Below are 20,950 nucleotides of genomic sequence, written 5' to 3' on the forward strand. Positions count from 1 at the left end.
TCGTTTAAAAAAAGGTTGTTTTAACTTATATGACACAAAAATATCTTATTCAGTTAGTTCCTCTTTTGTTTGCGTACATGTTCACATCTGTTTTATGTGACTCTATAACAATTTACGTGAAAGAGAATGGATACTAGGTGGGAATACGCAACAAAGCATGATAGAGGGGGCTGAAAGTAGCACTTGCATACAGCACCTTAGTAATGGCAAGAAGTTGGGGCAGTAGTAAGCAGTTCCGGGGCGTCGTAACACAGTCTACTACTGCAGAGGACATTTGTCAACAAGGAAGAGTAGATAGCTCCTCAAACATCCACTAGCCCCTAAGGTGCTACAAATTCCCTAAAACAGAGTGAAGGGGGAATGAAAATAGTCGGGGAAACGGTATACTTCTTGACAAGAGAGTCAAATTGCCAACTGAAACGGCCCAAATGAACTGCCTTTTAGGCTTTTCTAAATTAGAATTAATTATTTAAATGTTCTCAACAGCATTAAAATTCTACAACAGTCGTTCTACTATCCACGTATTCCTTTGTATTATTCCTTTTGAAATTTGTTTTAGATTTCAAGCGCTGTTTATTTTAATTGATTAAACTATCAACTCAAAACATTTATATACACAACAAATTTACTGGATAAAATTGAATAAAACGAATAATTTCCAGAGATAAATTTCAATTAAAAGCTGATATTATTATAGTAACACAATTAATAAATACATAAATTTAATGGAATAATTTATTTATGTATGTATATTACTACTTTATTTATATAATACATACGTTTTGGGATGTCTTCCGTTTCACAATTTAGTGTAATGAAAGCAGTAACGACTGTAAAACATAGAAATAATTATTTACACTTCGAATAATTTCAAAATAGTTATATTTAGTATATGTTGAAATAATGATTTATTTATCTAATTCACATACGTGAAGATAAATTAATTAAAAACAAAATAACAATTTCGATGAATGCAACATCATAATTATCAACAAAAGCTCAGAGGAATTAATATGCATATATAAAAAGAAAACGGTGCTTAATTACTTAAAAATAACTAAAGAAAAGTATTAACGAAATAAAACAACAACGAATAAGGAACTTTTATCGAATACTGATTTCATAAAATATTTCTTTAAATACCCAACTTATTTCTTTTTATCAATAAAAGAATGCTGTTTCATTAAATTTATTGAACGGAAAAAAGATAAGATAAAGAGTAAGTTTCCTTATCACAATGACGTAAATTCAACTCTAATGTACTGCAGCCGGGACCTCGAGTTTATCATGAAAGAAGTTTAATTTCGCTTCGGCATTTAAAATGAATATTTTGAATTTGCAGACTAACAATCACGATGCAACTGAATTCCTGCAATCGCATGGCATTCTACCGAGAACCGAGGATGTCGCAACGAACATCTTTACAAAGCTGGTGGTATTATATTGCGTTACAATAAACATACTTGACGGTACGTGGCTGAAAAATTCGAACCTCAGCTTTGTAAACGTCATATGTTTTCTACAAAGTTGGGTGTTGCTCAAGTGTGGATAGTTTGAGCTAGTTGCTTAAATTATCGAGCAACTAGTGTAGCTTGGTGTCACCGTAAATTGGGTATGAGTTCAAATACAGAAGTCGACTGGAATAATTTCATAAGAAAAGTGGAATTGAGCAGTATAGGATAAGTAAAATTGGGGAATCGATGAGAAACCGTTCTCGAGGTGCACAAATCATACTACCCACAACAATGGGTTTTCGGTGACATTTATCGTGAAAACAGCAACTGTTTCGTTGTGAAATTTGCTAACAGATTGATTTAAATCTTGCTGAACGGTATCAAAGACAACGTTAATGACAGGAACATATCTATTTGACCAGTTGATCTGAAAATGAAAGAGTTTGATTTTTTCCTCCAGTTTGATAACAAATTGTATTAATCAAGTATGTCGTACGGTGTATTATTTAAACTATCTTAATTGAAGTCTCGAGGTGTTCTCTACCATGATTTCTACTCTCTCACAAGCAAAATACGAAATTAGTAGCCGATATAATTGTGAGTTAAAAACCATAGGCATTGACAATTGCTTATAAAATTCTATAAAATACGTTATACTAAAAAAAAAAATTAATATAAAAGTAAATAAATATATTTTAATAAAATATGACCAGCAAATGAACATAAAAGGAATTCCTGAAGGTTCTTCCTAATTATAATTATTTGTAATAATTATAGAAGTTGAATGAATAATTATAAAAGAGTGTATCAACAAAAAATAGTGCTGAGAACGGATTAATTTATATGAATACATATTTAGTAACTTGCCACGTATTAAAAAAAATAATAAACGAGTATATGCTTTTCAACATACCAATAAGAAGTGGAAAATGATGGAATAAAGATATTGGTGGCGTACGCTTAAGTTAATAACGCAAAAAGGACAACAAAATTATGAAAGCATTGGCCTAATTGGAAAAAATATAATATTCTTTTCGTTCATTTATTTGTTATATTGAACTGGTCTTTATACTGATAGTATAGTATTTGATCGTCATGCCATATAAAGCTGAATAAAAAATAAATAAAACTTTATACCTCAAATATTAAAAAGGTTTTAGAACACATATCAAATGTTTTCGTATATACCATGTCTTTTTTTAATGTCTAGTATAATTTTTGTGTATTTTGTAATAAAGAAGTGTATTAATTAAGTATTTTTATGACTGTGTAGCTGCAAATATACCAATTACGTGGAATTACGTAAAACTCTTTCATACTAAATTTAGTCATAATTTATTAATAGAAGATTAGTATGATTTTATGATACATTCCTTGATGTTAATTCTGAATACTTTCTAGTTTTTCTAAGAATTAATACGGTACAAGAGCGGTAGCATTACGGTAAAGATTTCTTTTTTCTATTATTATACCAGCCAATTTCTCCGCTCCTTCAATTAGTTTGGCTCTAGTACATCTGAAAATTCACTGATCATGTAATTTTAATGTATACAAAAGAAAATAACACAATATAAATTGTCAGTAATAATTAACATAGAAAATATTTTAATAGAAGGAAAAAGAAGAAAACATTATGTAACATAGAACAAGTAATAAAGTCTTCTTCAGAAGACAAATATATTAAAAAAGTATATTCTTTTTTAATTCCTTAAATTTTAACTTTTTAAATTCATCATCAAATTAAATATAATTACATTGATAGACAAAAAAAAATTTAATCTCCAAGTTTCTTCTCCAAGTGTGATGCCATTTCATGAATTGCTTTTTTGCGTACATTATAGATCTGTAAATACAATTTTTCTATCACCCTTAAATAAATTACGCGTAAAAAAAAATTAAGGGAAAATATAGTTAAAATACGAGGTGCGACAATAAAGTAATGATGTGAAAAAAAATGTTGCTTACCGTTTTAGTCATGTTTAGTGTTGTCTCCTTCAAAGTAATTCCCCTCTGATTGCACACACTTATTCCAGGGCTTCTGCCATTGATGCTAACACTTCTGTAACTCATCTTCTGTAATATCCTGCAAGACCCTCGTCACAGCTTTTTGGGCATCTTGTGTTGTTTGGAAATGGTGTCCCTTGACCGCCATTTTGACTCTTCGAAATAGAAAAAAGTCGCACGGAGCGATATCTGGTGAATAAGGTGGCTGTGGTAGTACTGAAATTTGTTTTGAGGTTAAAAATTGCTGTACTGACAGAGCAGTATGGGTTGGCGCATTATCGTGATGCAGAATCCAATTATCAGCAATCTTGGCGCGGACACGAAGAACTCGTTTACGAAGTCTTTCTAAAATTTCTTTGTAGAAATATCGGTTAACTGTTTGTCCAGGGCACCCACTCTTTATGAACAATTCCTTGGAATCGAAGAAGCACACAAGCATGCATTTCACTTTTGACTTTGACATGCAAGCTTTTTTTGTCTGGGTGATCCCTTTGAGCACCATTGCGAACTTTGGCGTTTTGTCTCTGGATCGTATTGAAAAAACCAACCTTCATCACCAGTGATAACACGGCTCAAAAAATCTGGATTGATTTCCGTTTGCTCTAACAGATCGGCTGCCATATTTTTCCGTGTTTCTCGCTGAAATTTTTGGGGACCATTTTTGCACAAATCTTTCTCATACCAAGATCGTCAGTTAATATTAGACGAACTGTTTCTCGATCGATGTTGAGTTCTTTTGCAATCATTTTCACGGATAATCTTCGATCAGATCGTACGATTTCACGTACCCTGGTCAAGTTGACAACTGTCCGTGAGGTTGATGGTCGTCCACTGCGGTCTTCATCTTCAACATTCGTTCTGCCTTCGCTAAAAATTTTATGCCACCGAAAAACTTGAGCTCTTGACATAACCTCCTCTCCAAAAGCCTTCTGAAGCTTAACATAAGTTGTCGTCGCGTTTTCACCCGATTTCACGCAAAAAGAAATGGCATGCCGTTGCGCAATATTTTGCGGTTTATTTCTGTGACGAGAGACACAAAGACGTGTTCACTTATTACAGCACAACTCACGACTGAGCAGTTGCATTAATGTGCCGCTTGGACTAGAAGTAGATTATAGACCAAGGTCAAAGATAGTGTGCCTACGTAAGCTGCAGGGTTGCCACAACTTGCAAAGAACAATCAGTCTCATTACTTTATTGTCGCACCTTGTATGTAAAATTTATAATTTTGCATGGCCATACTTGTGTTAGAATGATTTCGCTGATGCTTTTTTTATAAATAGCTTCAGGCACATTACGAATTAATGTCCAACAGTAATCGGCTAGCATGTTAGTATTCCATTTCCCTTTATAGCGGCTTTTCATCACCGAAATGTCTTTGTGGTAACATTCACCGTGTTCGTTACTTACGTCTCCGAGGTTGTCAGGAAAAAATCCAGATGTGAGTGAAGGAAACGTGTTTTCAAAGACATACTACATCCCACAGTTCTGTGTGAGGTAAGAAGTTGATTAAAAATATCGTGGTAATTGTCGGATTTTTGTTTGCCGAGAAAACTTTTGCAAATGGCTTTAAATGAAGCTCAAGCTGCAGTTTCTACATTATTTAACATTGAGTTAAACACATCATCTTTGAGCAACTCTATTTGAGGACCAACAAAAAATTCTTTCTTTAATTTTTGCTTCACTTGCATTAGGAAATTTCTGTCTGATATACAAAAATCCGGGACTATCCTTCTTCATTACTTTTACAAAATTTTTCATTTGTTCTAGCTTGGTATGCAGAGCGGGTAAAAATATTTTTTTGGGTACAATTAAGGGTATTTTTTCCCCATTTAGAGTTAATTCCCATTTGGAATTAAGTTGTCTCGTTTCTTACACTCTTTGGTAACATAATGTTTATCCCTAGCTCGGCTGTCCCATTCGCAAAGAAAACACAAGTACTTAGTACAGCCAAACTGCATGGCTAATAAAACAGCTATAACTTTCAAATCACCACATATGTTCCAGTTATTTTTTTTATAATTTATTTTTTCAAAAACGTCTTTCATCACATCGTATGTCTCTTTCAAATTAATACAAATAATAGATTAAAACCATGTATCACAGCTTATGAAACAAAAATTATGTTTATACTAAACATTATTTGTCTCTGATTACAAAAAATAAAATAATTGGAGATATAATAGAATAAAGATATTATTTTTCAATTTTTAAGACGTCATTATTATAATTTGAATTTGACTTTTCATTTAAAATATAAAATGAAAAATTACAAGAGTACTTCCAGATAAAATTTCCCTAAAAAAGAATAACGAAATTATTTGATGAAGAGTAAGTTTTAAATAAACATATATTTTTTAAAGAATTAAATAATTATCGTTTTGGAAAAAAATTTTTTTTTTTTTAATCGGTTAGAAAATAACATTTTTGTAACAGTAATTTTTTTTTTAATAAATAAATAATAATAGTAGATAAAAAATAAAAACTTAACCGGGTAATTTAAATAGAAAATGACACGAGTGTTACGCCAGAAAATATAAAGTTGACAGTTGCATGAATTTTTAACTTTCTCAGCTATTATTTCTAGAAAATCTCTCATCAAAAGAAAGAAAAAGTTTCTTTACAATGAGAGGTGGAAAAGCTGAAAGTAACAATGCTTTCTTCTCCGTCTCATTAAATTTCTTTCTAGACTTCAGCCCTTGAAAACCCCCCTTTTCTATATTGCAACTTTTTTTTCTTTTGATATGTTCTGTTGTATTAAGTACTATAATTATACTGTATACATTTCACTGTAAAAATGTTATGCAACTGTTAAAAAAATAAAAATAAATAAATTTTAAAAATTTCAGTCACTGTTTTTTTAATTCTAAGAAAAAATAAATATATTATGTTTGAAATTAATTTTTGAAAAATTTGGTCAGAAATTAACTGATGAACTACAGGATTGTTTTATTAAAAAAAATTGTAATTTATGTATTTATTTTTCAATTTTTCAAATAATTTCCTCAAAAAGAAAAGTAAATTGTTATTAAGAATATCAATATGATAAATGTGGAAGATAAATATGATATATTTAAATATTCATTCCTTTTAAAAGAAGAGTTTGTATGACTATGAAACTTGATAAACGAAATATAATAAAATGGAGTTCTGTCGAGTACCATAACGTATCAGTTGAAAGGTTGACCTGAGAAGAGATCACTACCGCATTACAATATTTTAAAGAATACAATTTATTTTATGCCAGGCTTACTAGGGAAAACAAGAAATAAAGTCAATTTTCCTAGTCTTTTTCCTAGACCCGAACATTCTTTCGGATAGAATTTTTAAAAAAATCTCAAAATACAGATGTTATTTAGCAAGCGGTGCCTTTATTAAATTCATCACAGAGTACATAAAAGATCTCAGAGAAAAAGAACTGTGATTAATTTCTCATTTGCATCTCTCAGTTATTATACAACAATCTAAGCAATTAAGAAAAAATAAGATATATTGCGTAAAACAATGAATTCAAGTACTGCTTAATTTTAATCTATAACTGAAATAACTTTTCAATATATTATTTATTTAATTTTAATATATAAAAATAATGATCAAACCGCCAGGTTAGTCTAATGTTTAAATCACTATCGGCAAAATCAGCTGATTTTCGAAGTCGAGAGTTCGATGGTTCGAGTTCTTAGATAGTTGCTTTTAAATGGGTTTGAATGTTAGATTGTGGATACCGGTGTTCCTTGGTGATTGGGTTTCAATTATCTATACGTCTCAGGAGTGGTTGACCTGAGTTTGTTCCAGATTACATGTTTATCGGTACATTTACACATACTTTCTACTACATCTGCAGCTGTGTCAAGTCTGGCAAGCCGGTAGTAGTAATTGTAGTTGCCTATATATGCGCGTGCACCACAGATCCTGCAGCAGTTGGAAAACTAGTTGGAGAAATAAAAATAATAATTATACGAAAATAAAATAGTGTTGCCAGGTAATAAATACATCGACAAATATATAAAATCAGAATTAAAAGGGAGTGGACAAATATTTAAGTTTATATTTAAATATACATTAAGCGGATTGTAAGAAATTAATATTATTAGTATTATTTAAAAAAACTTTTTAATAAAATATTTTTTAGTTTTACGTTCTTTAAATTGATGTTTTGTTAAAAAAAAATTAACATCTTTTGATTTTTTAAGTTTTTTTTATTATTATTCAATTCAAAATGAACTGATCAAGAATTCTTTTAGATGATTAATAATTTTAGAAAACTATAACTGAATAATAATAAAGCCATTTTTCATTTTCCAAAGTATTAAGGTGTAAAAAAAAATAATTCTGTTCTCTGGTTTAATACTAGTGAACATTGATAAAATATTACAGTTGCTAAATTTGCATTTTTTTAAATTATTTGACAGTTATATCTGTTATATTCGTTCTGACATTTACAAAGAGGATTAAAAATATAATATCGTATTTTACAGAGCTGCGAATAGACAATGTATGAAATAATTACAATTAAAATTATTTTGAAATGAAAACGTAATAATTCTAAAATATATATATACAGAATGTTTCTAAAATAATAAAATAATGGGCTGGCTATACTTTTTCGGATTCCAGTTGTAAAACAAGAAAAATATCCTTAGGAAAAATGGCAATTTCTTGGGCACTTCTCCCACTGTCCGCCATTTTGTTATTTTATATAAAAATTTATATTTCGAGTACGGATAGAGGAATCAATTTAATATTTGGTAAGCGTCTTGATAATAAAGTTTTAAAATTATCAAAAAATCAGTCGAAAATTACAAAATGGCGGCCATGTTTATTTTTCAATCCGTTATATCCTCATAAATATTAGTTTTATCAAAATTTTTGTTATTTGCTTAAATATTAAGCCTTTTGTTTTGAACAAAATGACATTTCAATTTTTTTAAATCGGTTTATAAACAGTTGAGTAATGGGAGAAAATTGATATTGTAATCTTATGTCTAATTATTAGATCTATTATTGTGAGAAAATTATTACTTAATTTGATACTAATTTACAATACTAGAATTAACAATAAATATAAACAATTAATGTTTCATCGAATTGAACGTAAGTGGACATGAAAACAGACACATAATTACAACATCAATTTTCTGCCATAACTCGGCTATTTATTAACCGATTTTCAAAAATAAAATGACATTTTGTTCAAAATAAAAGGGGCTTAATATTTTAGCAGAAACATACATTTTGATAAAACTTGTATTTTTGGAGATATAACGAACTGAAAAATAAACATGGCCGCCATTTTGTAATTTTCGAAGGTATTTAAATCCTGATTTTTTGATAATTTTAAAACTTTATTACAAAACGCTTACTAAATATTAATGTGATTCCTCTATCCGAAGTTGAGATATAAATTTTTATGTAAAAATAACAAATTGGCGGACATGGACAGAACAAAGGAGAAATTGCCATTTTTCGTAAGGATTATTTTGTTTAGTTTGACAAGTAGAATCCGAAAAGGTATAGCCAGCCCACCATTTTAGAAACACTTTATACAAATGCAATTTTTGAAACAAAAATTATTAATTTGTCTAATGGACGTTGAAAATATATTGTAATATTTACACATTTTTGAACACTTATCTTTTTTATTATTAATTATTATTATTACATATATATTATATTACATATATTACTTTATTGCTCATCACTTCAGTGTAAAATATGATGTCACTTTGAACGGTGGATGTCTTAACCATTCTAGTAAATTCACTGCTAAGTTGATTTTATGTGAATTTAAAAAAGAAAATAAGTTAAAATATTATGTAAGTAAAGAAATTTATCAGTTGTGTATTTTGCGAATAATTATAAAATTTAGAGTTCTCAATTTAAATTTTATCTCTTGTAATCTCATTTTCTGAATATTAAATTAAGTTACTTTTTTAAAGAGATTTTTAAAAAAGTGGGAAAAAATGGATCCGTATGATTTTTTATTTTTCTTAAATAATTGTAGTTATTTCGATGATTTTTTATTATTTTTTAGTTCTAGATATTAGTTATTTTGAAGTTCTTCTTGAAGTACCATTATAAATTCTTTCGCACAACATAACTGGAAGAGATTTAAAAAAAAAAAAAACAAAAAAAAGTTGATGTGGACACCACAACTTCCATGTAGACATTTTTTTAAAATGAAAAGTACATTATACTAAAAAACTAAAAATATAAAATGTATTAACTGTTTTGTAACACACACATATATATATATATATATATATATATATATATAGTGTGTGTGTGTGCGCGTGCGTGTGTGTGTGATACGCCATTTGAATCTTTTCCTTTCTTAACTTATAATTTAAAACAAGCATTCAATGTATTTTGACAATTTTTTTAAAATTATTGTCTTAAAATTAATATTGTAAAATTATAAATGGATATTTTTGTCAGGGGAAGAGATAATCTTTAAATGCATATTTATCCAATATATCACAAATTATAAATCATTTATTACTATTTGAATACCCTTAGAGTCAACTAAGAAAATAATATAAATTAATAAATTTTCCTACAAAATTAAATAAGTTATATTACAAAGACGCCAAGAGAAAGGGATTACATTGAGAGTAGTGTAAAGCAGTTCTAGTAGTGTACACCTGGGATGTAGTTTATAGGCAAATTAATTCACTTCCCCTCTCAAATAGGTTAAAGTAAAAGAGGGATACCAAAAGGACACCCTCTACTACTTTAAAATATTTATGAAACTCAATAAAACCTGAACCTGCCCATTCAAATACATGGTAATAAAATTACTTAAATAGGTTTATAAGATTTATTATCTTATTATTTGTAAAAATAAAATCGTAAATCTTGTTTTTTTTTTCTAAAAGAGAGGAAATGTAGAAGAGGATGATATTACTTAGGCTTATAGAATAATTTATGCGTCTATATTATCGTATAATTCCACTAAAACAGTTTTTTCTAAATTAAAATTGTTTGTAATTAAAGTATATTTGTATACATTCATTATAAATATTTTTATTTCAAAAGTGTCTGTCTAACTTAAGCTTAGTAAAATCTGTAAAAAAACAATCGACATGAATTATTTGTACGCCTATTAGATTACAAACACAAATTTTCTTAAAATGAAAAGTACAGACTTTTATTTCATTAATAACTTCTGACATTTTTCATATATTTTTTTTATCGTTATTATTGAATTATTATTTATCATAAAACGTTTTTTACAATCAGAGGTTAATAATTATTAATAAATCAACATATTTAAATTAAAAATAAGATAATTGAAAAAAAGGAGATGAAGTCTGATTCGAACCGATGTACCTTAGAAAATCCAAATATTTCATTAATTAAAATTTTATTTGTCTATAACTCTGGAATCAATGAATGAAAATAAGTACTACTTATGAAATATCGTTCAAAAACTATCAATGAGCTGATTACTGCAGTTAAGAAAAAGTCTAAAATTCCAATTTGTTTGCATTTTGGGCTTTTTTGGACACTTTTGTTCAGTTGATTGCAATCAAAACGGGAGATGCACAATTAGATGTTGCAGTAGTCCTAAATCCAAAATTTCAACATACTACAGCTAATCCTTTTTGGGTTATGCGAAATACATACCTACATACGTCACGCCGAAACTAGTCAAAATGGATTCAGGGATGACCAAAATGTCTATTTCCGTTGAAATCTGGAAACCGAAATTTTCCGCGATGACAATACTTTCTTAACTTCGTACAAGGAAGTAAAAAGGAAAGTGGTAAAATAATTATTTTACAACTCGAGATGCAATCGTATCTAAGCAAATCTCTTATTATAATAAAGATTAATTTATAAAGTTTCCACTCGAATGAGTAAAATACTTACTATATGTAATATTGAAGAAATGATTTTTTAAGATCAATTAATTAAGAAGCACAAGTTTAGTTATAAAAAATAAATGAACATATTTCGTGTTGATATTGCGACCACGTGGCCATTCGTAACAGCTGATACAGCTGCCTGTGTAACGTCCTTCATAAATTAATTCAAAAGTGTGGAGCCCCTCAACAATTTTAAAACCGTCCCAGATAGAATACTATAATCTGTCAGTATAAGGTATCAGTCAAGTACTTTACCTTTGATCAGAAATATAATTTCAATCTCTTCTGGCGGGGTGGCCCAAGGGTTGTAACTGAAATATATTAAATCGTAACATCATTTTAAAGATCTCTATAATACAAGACATAATGGTATAAATAAAACGTTGGTACGATGTCTGTACTCAAAATGGTAGCGGGGTAAAGTTTGAATTTTAGAAAAATTCAAACTTAAAGTTGTTCAAATGCAGTTTTATAGTTGTTGGGTTTCCATACTTTTACTCACTTTGTATATTCTATTCTCATGTGAGGTAATGAACATAATACCGAAGAGTAAAGGGGCATTCATTACCGCATATAGGACGAATAATATTATAAATATGTAAGTAATTGATGTTTAAATATAATACTAATTTAATTACTACATTTTTAAAACGAGTAGTACAAATTCTGTATTTAATTAACGTAATTTCAATTCAATATATTCTGGCTTCGTATGAGGTGTTTCAAATAATAATTGTGTCATTGTCTTTTTGACATAAATTTTATTATCTTATAAACCCTACATGTTATTTACAGCCCTTATTATACTTTTTACTGTTTCATCATGTTTTTATATTTAGGAACAAAATATAAAAAATTGATGAAATGTTATGGCGATGTATCCAACTTTACATTAATTATGTAACCTCACGAAATCCATACTTTTTAGCCGTTCAAAATGTTTCTCATGAAAATTAGTATGTTGGTGTAAATTAATTTTTTTTATATGAGTGCATAAACATCAAAACAAAACACTATTACATAATAGCTAACAATATTTTAAATACATAATAAAATATTATTGGAAATTAACAGCCTCGAAACTAGCGAGGAAGGGCTTGGAATCTTGGTCCCGATTCCGGTACTCTACCCAAATATGTGGTGCGGTGGTTGGACGAAGTTGTACGGTTAGTGTTGACAAACTGGTGAGACTGTCCTCCAGCATAGACTTCCTGGTTCATCAGAGAAGGAGCCTAATAAGCTTACTAACCCAAGTGATTGTAAAAATCTGCTGACGAATAGAATTCTTAATATTGTCAGTGGAATATTATATTAATGATCTAATAAATCGTCAAGAAAAATTGGAATTTCTGGCACTTAGCTAGTGGATTGCAGAGCTCATGGGAGTATTGTGATATTAAAAGTTCCTTGACGAATTCCTGAGGCTTCACCAACTTCCTTCCTAGTTTCCGCACAGGTCAGATTCAAGCGACCTCGGTCAAGAAGCTGGACTGCCTTAGGCCTGTCAGATATGCTGCAGTGTACTGCCTCCTCGCTATGCGATAGCGAGTGAGTTATTCTTGGAATTCTTTGAAACTATAGGTTCCCGGTTTATCGCTGCAGAGGACTGGAACGTGAACATCCTTTATGGAGCTCTCGGCTTGCAATAACTAAAGGAAGAACGTTAAGACGGTGTATCCCCAATTTTCATCTCAATGTGCTCAGGGTTACAGCCTACACATTGCCCTACAGGACCAAATAAAATATCGGACTTGTTAAACTTTCACGCACCTCAAATACTTCGTCTCTGTATATCTCGATTAAAAATAGTTACGATTCAACATCGGACCACTCGCCTGTTCTACTCATCTTAGGTATGATAACAGGAAGACACCTATCCTTCGTAACAATAGGATGAACTGTGAGTTTTATCGAGGTTGGTTTGAAGAGTAGCTGATCGAACCGGTTCCATTGAAATTTTCTGACGATACAAATAATGCAAGTATTATTTGACTTCAATCATGCAAGAGGGAGCATGGCGATTGCTATCGGAGGAGAAATATAAAGGGAAAGGAGACACAGACTATCCAAGATGGATTATTACTCCTCTCAAATATTTGAATTTATCTCTTTGATTGTTTTATTTTCTAATACTTAGATTGTTGTACAGCTATTCTGTTTTTCATATTATATTTTTAAATGTATTTTTTTTTTGCGCGTTTAACTAATTCCAGTTTATTAAGATATTTTTATTTTCCTCTCCAATAAAGTAATTCTGTTACAGATTTCAAGACAACGTTAGGGTACGGTCGATATTTCCGTTTCTCTATATTTATAATGACCCAAACGCTATTTTATTGTAATTTCTATCTTTCTTTTTATCTACCCGTTCTAAATTTTGATTATTGCTTTTAGAAAAATAATTTATAAATATTCTCTCTTTCAGGGACAGTTTTACCTTTGGCGTTACCGAGAAAAGAGATCAACTTTCAGAACTAATGATACTAAATGATGTTATCTTCAACGATTACTTTTTTAAATTTATTTACATTGATAGAAATATCTATTATGTGTTTATTATGTTTATGTAATAATTATTTATGTATTCATTTCTATTACTACTATTACTTCATTATGATTTTTTTCATTTATTTATTGTTATTATTTTATATACACACATTAATTCCTCTTTAGCTGTGGATGATAATTTTTCAGTATATTCGAAACAGCCACCTATGTACTGTAAAATTAATTTTGTTTGAATTAGGCCAAAATATTGTAATTTCAGATTTTTTAAATTATATTTTAATTAAACTTAAAGCACATTATTTAACGTAGTACTGAATTTATTTTAATTTTGATAAAAATTTAATGGCTTAATAAATCGTTCAAAATTTTTTTTATTATTTTATTTTTCTTGAAAAGATATAGGTCGTAAAATAAAAGATTTACCTTTATTACAGAGAGTAGAATAACATTTTTAATCCTTTATAAAAATTCTAGAAAGGTTCACCACTTTCTTTTCTTTTCTTTTCTTTCTTTTCTTTTGAATTTCCTATAAAACATAAATAAAACGTTTAATATTTGAATCAGATTATACCTAATAACATTTTACATATTTTATGAATCTTAAAAATAGCATTCTGTACCCAGTTTTAAAACGATAAAAAAAAATATTGACAATACATATAATTATATGTATTGTCAATATTTTTTTTTTTTTTAATATAAACTTTTATTTATTAAAAATTAATTTATTAATTCGATTTAGATCAAAATTATAACCGAACTGTATTAATTGTATAGATATTTCTGAAATAGCTCAGTTTGTTAAACGATATGAAAGCTACTAAATAGTTCAAATTTGAATAAGGTCATCTTTACTGAGAATTATCATATCTATTCGATTTCAGAATGTGCATAGAGATGTTCAACGGATATCGAATCTATGGAGATTAGCTGTTATAAACAATTCCCATCTACTACTGAATATAAACAGTATATCATCATCCTTTGGTTCATAGAAGATCATACATGTCAATCGTATTAAACAATGAAACAATTGTTTTATCGTAGTATATTACTATAAATTAATCTTTGTTCTTGTTTATACTACTTTAATCTAAAATAATGTTTTAGAGTATCTTTCAGTTATATTTTAAAAGTTTTAATTAAAAACCAAAAAGTTTATTTTAAAGCCAAAGTTTCTTTTTATTATTATATTGGCCAAAACCTGTATATTGGAAGATCCTTATGGAAATTAAAAGCCTTATGGGAGAGCCTTAATTCATTTTTATACATTCACTTTACTTATAGAAATTGCTAAAACGACAGATCAGTGGTTTACATTTTATTAAAGGAATTATTTTTTTAATAATATTACCATTTTATGTTTAACCAAAATTACCCAATTATTATTAATAAAATAATTACAGTAAAATTATAATACAAATGAACAGTACTTTACAAATTATAAAGATAGAACTATAAAAATTAGACACATGAAATAAGAAGAGATTTTAAAAAATTCACGATTCTTTTTAAAAAGAAAGAATTAATGAATAATAGATATCTATTAAAAAATAATAATAATAATAATAATAAATTTTATTTCCAATAAATAAAATTATTGTTAATATAATTTTTGTTGGATTTAGCTATAGAATGGTACAGTTCAAATAGATCATAATTTATAAGATATTGGATCATTTTCCAATCAATAATGTACTTCCAAACATTAAAATGAAGCTTTAAAGAGGTAAGCCATCACCTATTATTATAATAACCAAATAATAAAGTTAAAATAAAATTAAAAACTTCACTGAAATAACTTCAATGCTATGATAACTTTAAGTTATTTCGTTTCGTTTAAGTTATACTTGAAATTCATTCAGTTAAATTTTCTGTGTATTATAATTTTAAACAATTTAATAAAGATTATTAAATACAAATTAAAAAAATAAATTAATAAATAATATTTTTTTGAAAAATATATAATTAAATATTTTTCTTGAAATGTATATTTAAAACGCTAAGTGATAAATAAAAAGAATTTACTTAGTATATAATTTATAAATGCGATATAAAGAGACATCTATTAATTTTCGTATAGAATTTCAAAACAATTAAATTGAAAACACACAATTCTGAAAGGTTTTATATACAATAGACGACAATTAGTCTTTCAATGATTGCAAATAAGGGCAGAAATTCTTTTATTGCTATTTAATTAACTGCTTCATTTAAGAGTTTTAGAATTTAACTCTTTGAATCACCAACGACAGTATAACACATATTTTGTATTTGTCTATAGAATTTGTAATAAATAAAGTCTATATCATTTGGCATGTTGAGATTGACCCAACGGAAAATCCATTAAAAGCAAATAATAAAATAAATGCTCACAAAAGGGTAAAACAATTTTATATAAAAAAAAAATAAAATATAAATTCAATAAGTAGACCTTTACAATAATTTTCTTTCTGCATTTTACTTTCTATATTAATATTATGTAATTGAACGCGATAGAACGTACTTTAATAAAGAAAATGACATGATGAAATAATAGGTGTAAAAATGTCATATCCATACAAAGTATTGAATTCTAGGCCACATGCTAACCATTGTGCCAAGTAGATGACAGATTTTTTTTTGTGAAACTTAATTGTGCCGTTTCTACATCCCGACTGCCATCATCTCAATAATTTTCCTTTAAACCTCTTTTACTTTCGTGACATCATAGCCCAAGAACTACGCTTCAAGATGGAAAGTATGGTAGTAATCAGTCAAAAAACAAAATAGAGTTTTTTCCATTTCTCGATGTTTCATGATCTAGGGGCTTCAAAAGAATAAAGTGAAGGGGTAATGTTCGTACGTACATTACCCCTTTTTGAACTTTTTATTGGATAAACCGATTTGAAGAAATTTAGTTCAAAGACTCCTGTAATTTGTTAGTAAAGTTATAGGGGCCAATTTTCTCGAAATTCTTAAAAAATAACCCCAATTTATCGTAAGCTCCATACACGAGTGCAAGCTATCTTACTATTTAAAAAAAAAATTACGCCGAAATTCCCCCTCCCCAAAAATCGAAAAAAGCAATATTTTTATTTATTACATACTTTTTACCCGATTTTTTCTAATATCTTCCTTCTTCATAGTAGTGGTGGAAACAATCCAAAAAAATATATAAAAATACTTTGGGAACAATACTGGGGTTGAGAGAGCTATTCAAAGTTTAAAAATATCGATTTTTCAGTTTTCCAAAACATTTTTGCCTTTATTTAAACTTCTAATAATATTAAAAGTTTAAATAATAACCTTTTAATAATAATACTACTACAATAAAATTTCATCAGAATTTATCCCAACCACAAAAAATAAATAATCTTAGGTAATTTTTTTATTAGTTGTACTAATCATCATCCTTTGGTTCATAGAAGATCATACATGTCAATCGTATTAAACAATGAAACAATTGTTTTATCGTAGTATATTACTATAAATTAATCTTTGTTCTTGTTTATACTACTTTAATCTAAAATAATGTTTTAGAGTATCTTTCAGTTATATTTTAAAAGTAAAATATAACTGAATCGTTAAATAATCATCGTTAAATAAAAACGTATAATATACGTTTTTATTTACTTTCTTCCATTTAACGTAGTAAACGCAGAGAAGTCAAAAAAATTTCTTGGAAATGGTTTGGAGGTAGGGGAGCAGAAAAAATAAACATAATAACTATACTTTGGATATTTATAACTTTTTAACACATAACACATTTAAACACATAATGATAATTCTACAATAAGCTTTTATCATTAATTACCTCACCTCAAAAAATAAATTTAGGTAACTTATTTAGGTTAATTATTTTTCTACTATATAAGAATAAATAACCAGTGGCAGTAAAGTATTACAACATTTTTACCAGATATTTTTCCATTGCCTCCATAACGTCATACATCCACTTCATAAAAGGCCGTCCTCGTCTTCTTTTCATCTACCTCCATCTATCCTTCGCTAATGGCTACACCACTTTAATCTCTTTCCTCTTTGTTTGTTTCCGTTAACTTCCATCTCAACACAACACGTGAGCATTCTCTTTTGGATAAAATCTTCAATTCTACTTTTAAATTAATTCCGATCTCCTTAGATCATACAATTCAATTTAATGTAGGAGTACCCTTTCTTTTTTGCGCAATTCATATCCTTAATGGCGTTTGGTTGTCAAGTTCCTTATTCATTATCACTCCTAAGTACTCACATATTTCGTTTTCGCTTCTTTCTTTAGATTTATCCCGTGACGCTACCTGTAAATATTTTTTTTATTAAAATCTATAGTTAGACCCCATTCCCTGTAAATCTCGCTCAATTTCCTTATTATATACACAGTGTGCCAAATAAGTGATGAGACTGATTTTTTCCCAGGAACACATTAAAGAAACACGCCAAATGCGGTAACCATTTCACCCGCTAGATTGTGCTGAACATGCAGACGCTTCGATGGTGTGGATGACTCAGGCAGTTCATGCACCGCAGCCGTGAACGTAAAGTTTTGCAAGTAGCGGCGGTCGGTTGACACAATTCCTGACAGGCCATGAGGTCTTTCAGTCATACCTGTGTGGACGAAGAAGAGCTGAAGACTTCTTCTGCCCCAACTGTCGGGAGTTCACGCCCGGAACACATGATATTCCAGTGCCCGCGGGCGAACGAGGAACGGCGCAACTGTGCTGCCGTAACTGGGTATGTGGAGATGGGAATCATCGTTGGAACGATGTTACGCAGTTTGGTAGACATCGACACTGTGACAGATTTTGTGTCAGGAATACTGGAAATGAAATATCAGAAAACGAGGGGGTGAAGGACAGCTCAGTATGGAGCTGTCGTTCGCCCGTGCTTGCACGGGTGGGCAGTAGTGATGATGTGCGGGGATTCTCGAGCCCTTGAGCTAAGAGACTGAGTCCCGGCTGGGCCGTCCCCGCACAAAGCACAAAGGACTGAGTCCCGGTTGCTGGATGTTGGAGGCCAGGAACGGCATAACCGGGCTTGGCGTTTCCTTCATCTGCGGCTAAAAGCGAAGGCACCTCCCGGAACCGTTGTTCATACTTAATTGGGGGTCTGATTCCGGGAGGCAGGGTTTAAAAAAAAAAGTAGCGGTGGTCAAACGTAGCATCATGAATCAAAGATCTGCGATAAAATTTTATTGTAAATTAGGAAAACGGCATCAGAAGTTTACAAAGGTGTTTTAAGTTCGAACCAGTGACAAAACGTCAGAGTATGGAATGGCATGCAACATCGTCACCGAGGCAGAAGAAACTCAGGTTGCAGAAAATTAAATGTGCTTAAAAGGAGAATGTTTTAGTGACACTGAGGACATCCAACGTGATGTGACCCACAGACTGAAGGAGGTACACAATCAGGATTTCCAGCGTTCTTTCAACAATTTGTATGATCGAATTAGATGCTGTGTGGAGGTGCAAGGGAATTATTTTGAATTCATGTAGCTGCAAAATTAAAACAAAGTTCTTAGTTTCGATGTAATGCTGGTTGTTTCATTACTTGTTTGGCACACTCTGTATTTTATTTTCAGTAGTCAGATGCCAAGCAGTTCAATCATTTAAAAACAAAATGTTGTGTAATAATTTTATCATATATCCCTATTTCAATGATATATTTTGCTTCCCTCACCTTTAATACTTCTTAAATAAATAAATTTATAGACAAACAGCAATTCTAGTAAAGATCTTTAGATATTTCAAAGGAATCCTAAATTTATTTCTATTTTAATCACCGATTATTGTCCTTAGTACAAACGCCTAACATTTCGATGATGTGTTTTGGGTACTAGGCCATAAAATATTTCAGAAAGTTGTTTTTATTAGAACAATATCGTATTCCTTTTCCAAGAGACCATAAACAAAAAGCGTTATTTCAGATTCCTTGCTACACATTTCTCTACAGAAATTTTCAGCAAAAAATACTGTTACAGCACGATCGTCCGGCAGGTAAACATAATTGCTCTTCAGCAATATCTATTTACTGTTCTAATCTCTTTTTACACGATTGTCTAAAAAGAAGTGTAATATGTTTAGGGTCTTTGAATGTATGTTTGTTCCACCGTAGTATCTCAATGGCTGAACCGATTTAGATGTATAACACCGCGCTGGAAATCCTTACGTTAGTAGAAGTGTCATAGGCTATATAAATATCTATATATACTTATGTTTAAAAAATCATATGATTTTTTGGCAGGAAGTTTGTTCGATCATGTAAGCATGTTCTTTCTTCTTGCTTTTATTTTTTAGTGTTGCTTCTTCTTATTTTGCTTTAATTTTAATTTCAATAAATAATGCAGCGAAATCAGTAACAGCGAACAAAATGAAAAATGGCATTTCCAAGATATAGACCAGACATTCTTTTTTTTCTTTTGGTAGTTTTTTTTATAATTTTTAACAGATTTAACACTTTTTAATATATATATTTACACAAATATCCCACAGCTGTTACACTTCCTTGGTAATTTTAAATCATACATCAGCTGATCTATAGCCAAAATGCTAATTAATGTACAAACTAGTTTACATTTCTTTTAAGTACAACTACAGATATTATAATTTTTACCTTACCAAAAGAGGAATTTTCTTGAAAAGCTTGAAAAACATTTTTGAGTATTTTCCTAGTTCTATCCATTAGGAAAATACTCAAAATTACAAGTACTGGTTTATTTTGGGTAAAAAGAAAGTTATGAATTAATTAAATAATGACCACGGTGTCGGTATTTAAAACCTTGTATCATGAATGAAATATTTATATCGAAATGGGAATTTATTTTAAAAAGAAGTAATAAGCTATTATTTTAACCAATTAAGAAATACTAACCTTTTAAATGATTTTTAGATAAATAAAAAAAGATCATTTATATATTTATTTTACGGGTTATGGTAGAATTATGTATTATAAAACATAATTGATAATTATACGGTGTTTGTTGACTATTATCAACCATTTACAGTTAGCGTAAAATTAACCTAATTTGAACACATATAGTTTGATTTTAATTTTACCAGATTAAAAAAAAAATTAAAATTAAAGAAACAATGATTTTTTAAGTATACATTTTAAGTTTGTTTTTGTTAATTATTT

The 20,950-nt window shown here is 29.3% G+C and overlaps 1 long non-coding RNA gene across 1 annotated transcript in view; it reads right to left on the minus strand.

Moving 5' to 3' along the window:
• Nucleotides 1–778: 778 nt before the first annotated feature.
• The window catches only part of LOC142327469 (uncharacterized), a 212,525-nt gene continuing 192,353 nt past the window's right edge, over nt 779–20,950 (minus strand). Inside the window, exons 3-4 of the long non-coding RNA XR_012756997.1 lie at nt 14,261–14,363; nt 779–830 (exon numbers count right to left, since the gene is read on the minus strand). This is a non-coding gene — a long non-coding RNA (uncharacterized LOC142327469). The remainder of the gene's footprint in view (nt 831–14,260; nt 14,364–20,950) is intronic.

The sequence above is a fragment of the Lycorma delicatula genome, chromosome 7, assembly GCF_047948215.1.
Source record: "Lycorma delicatula isolate Av1 chromosome 7, ASM4794821v1, whole genome shotgun sequence".
In the NCBI taxonomy this organism is placed as follows: domain Eukaryota; kingdom Metazoa; phylum Arthropoda; class Insecta; order Hemiptera; family Fulgoridae; genus Lycorma; species Lycorma delicatula.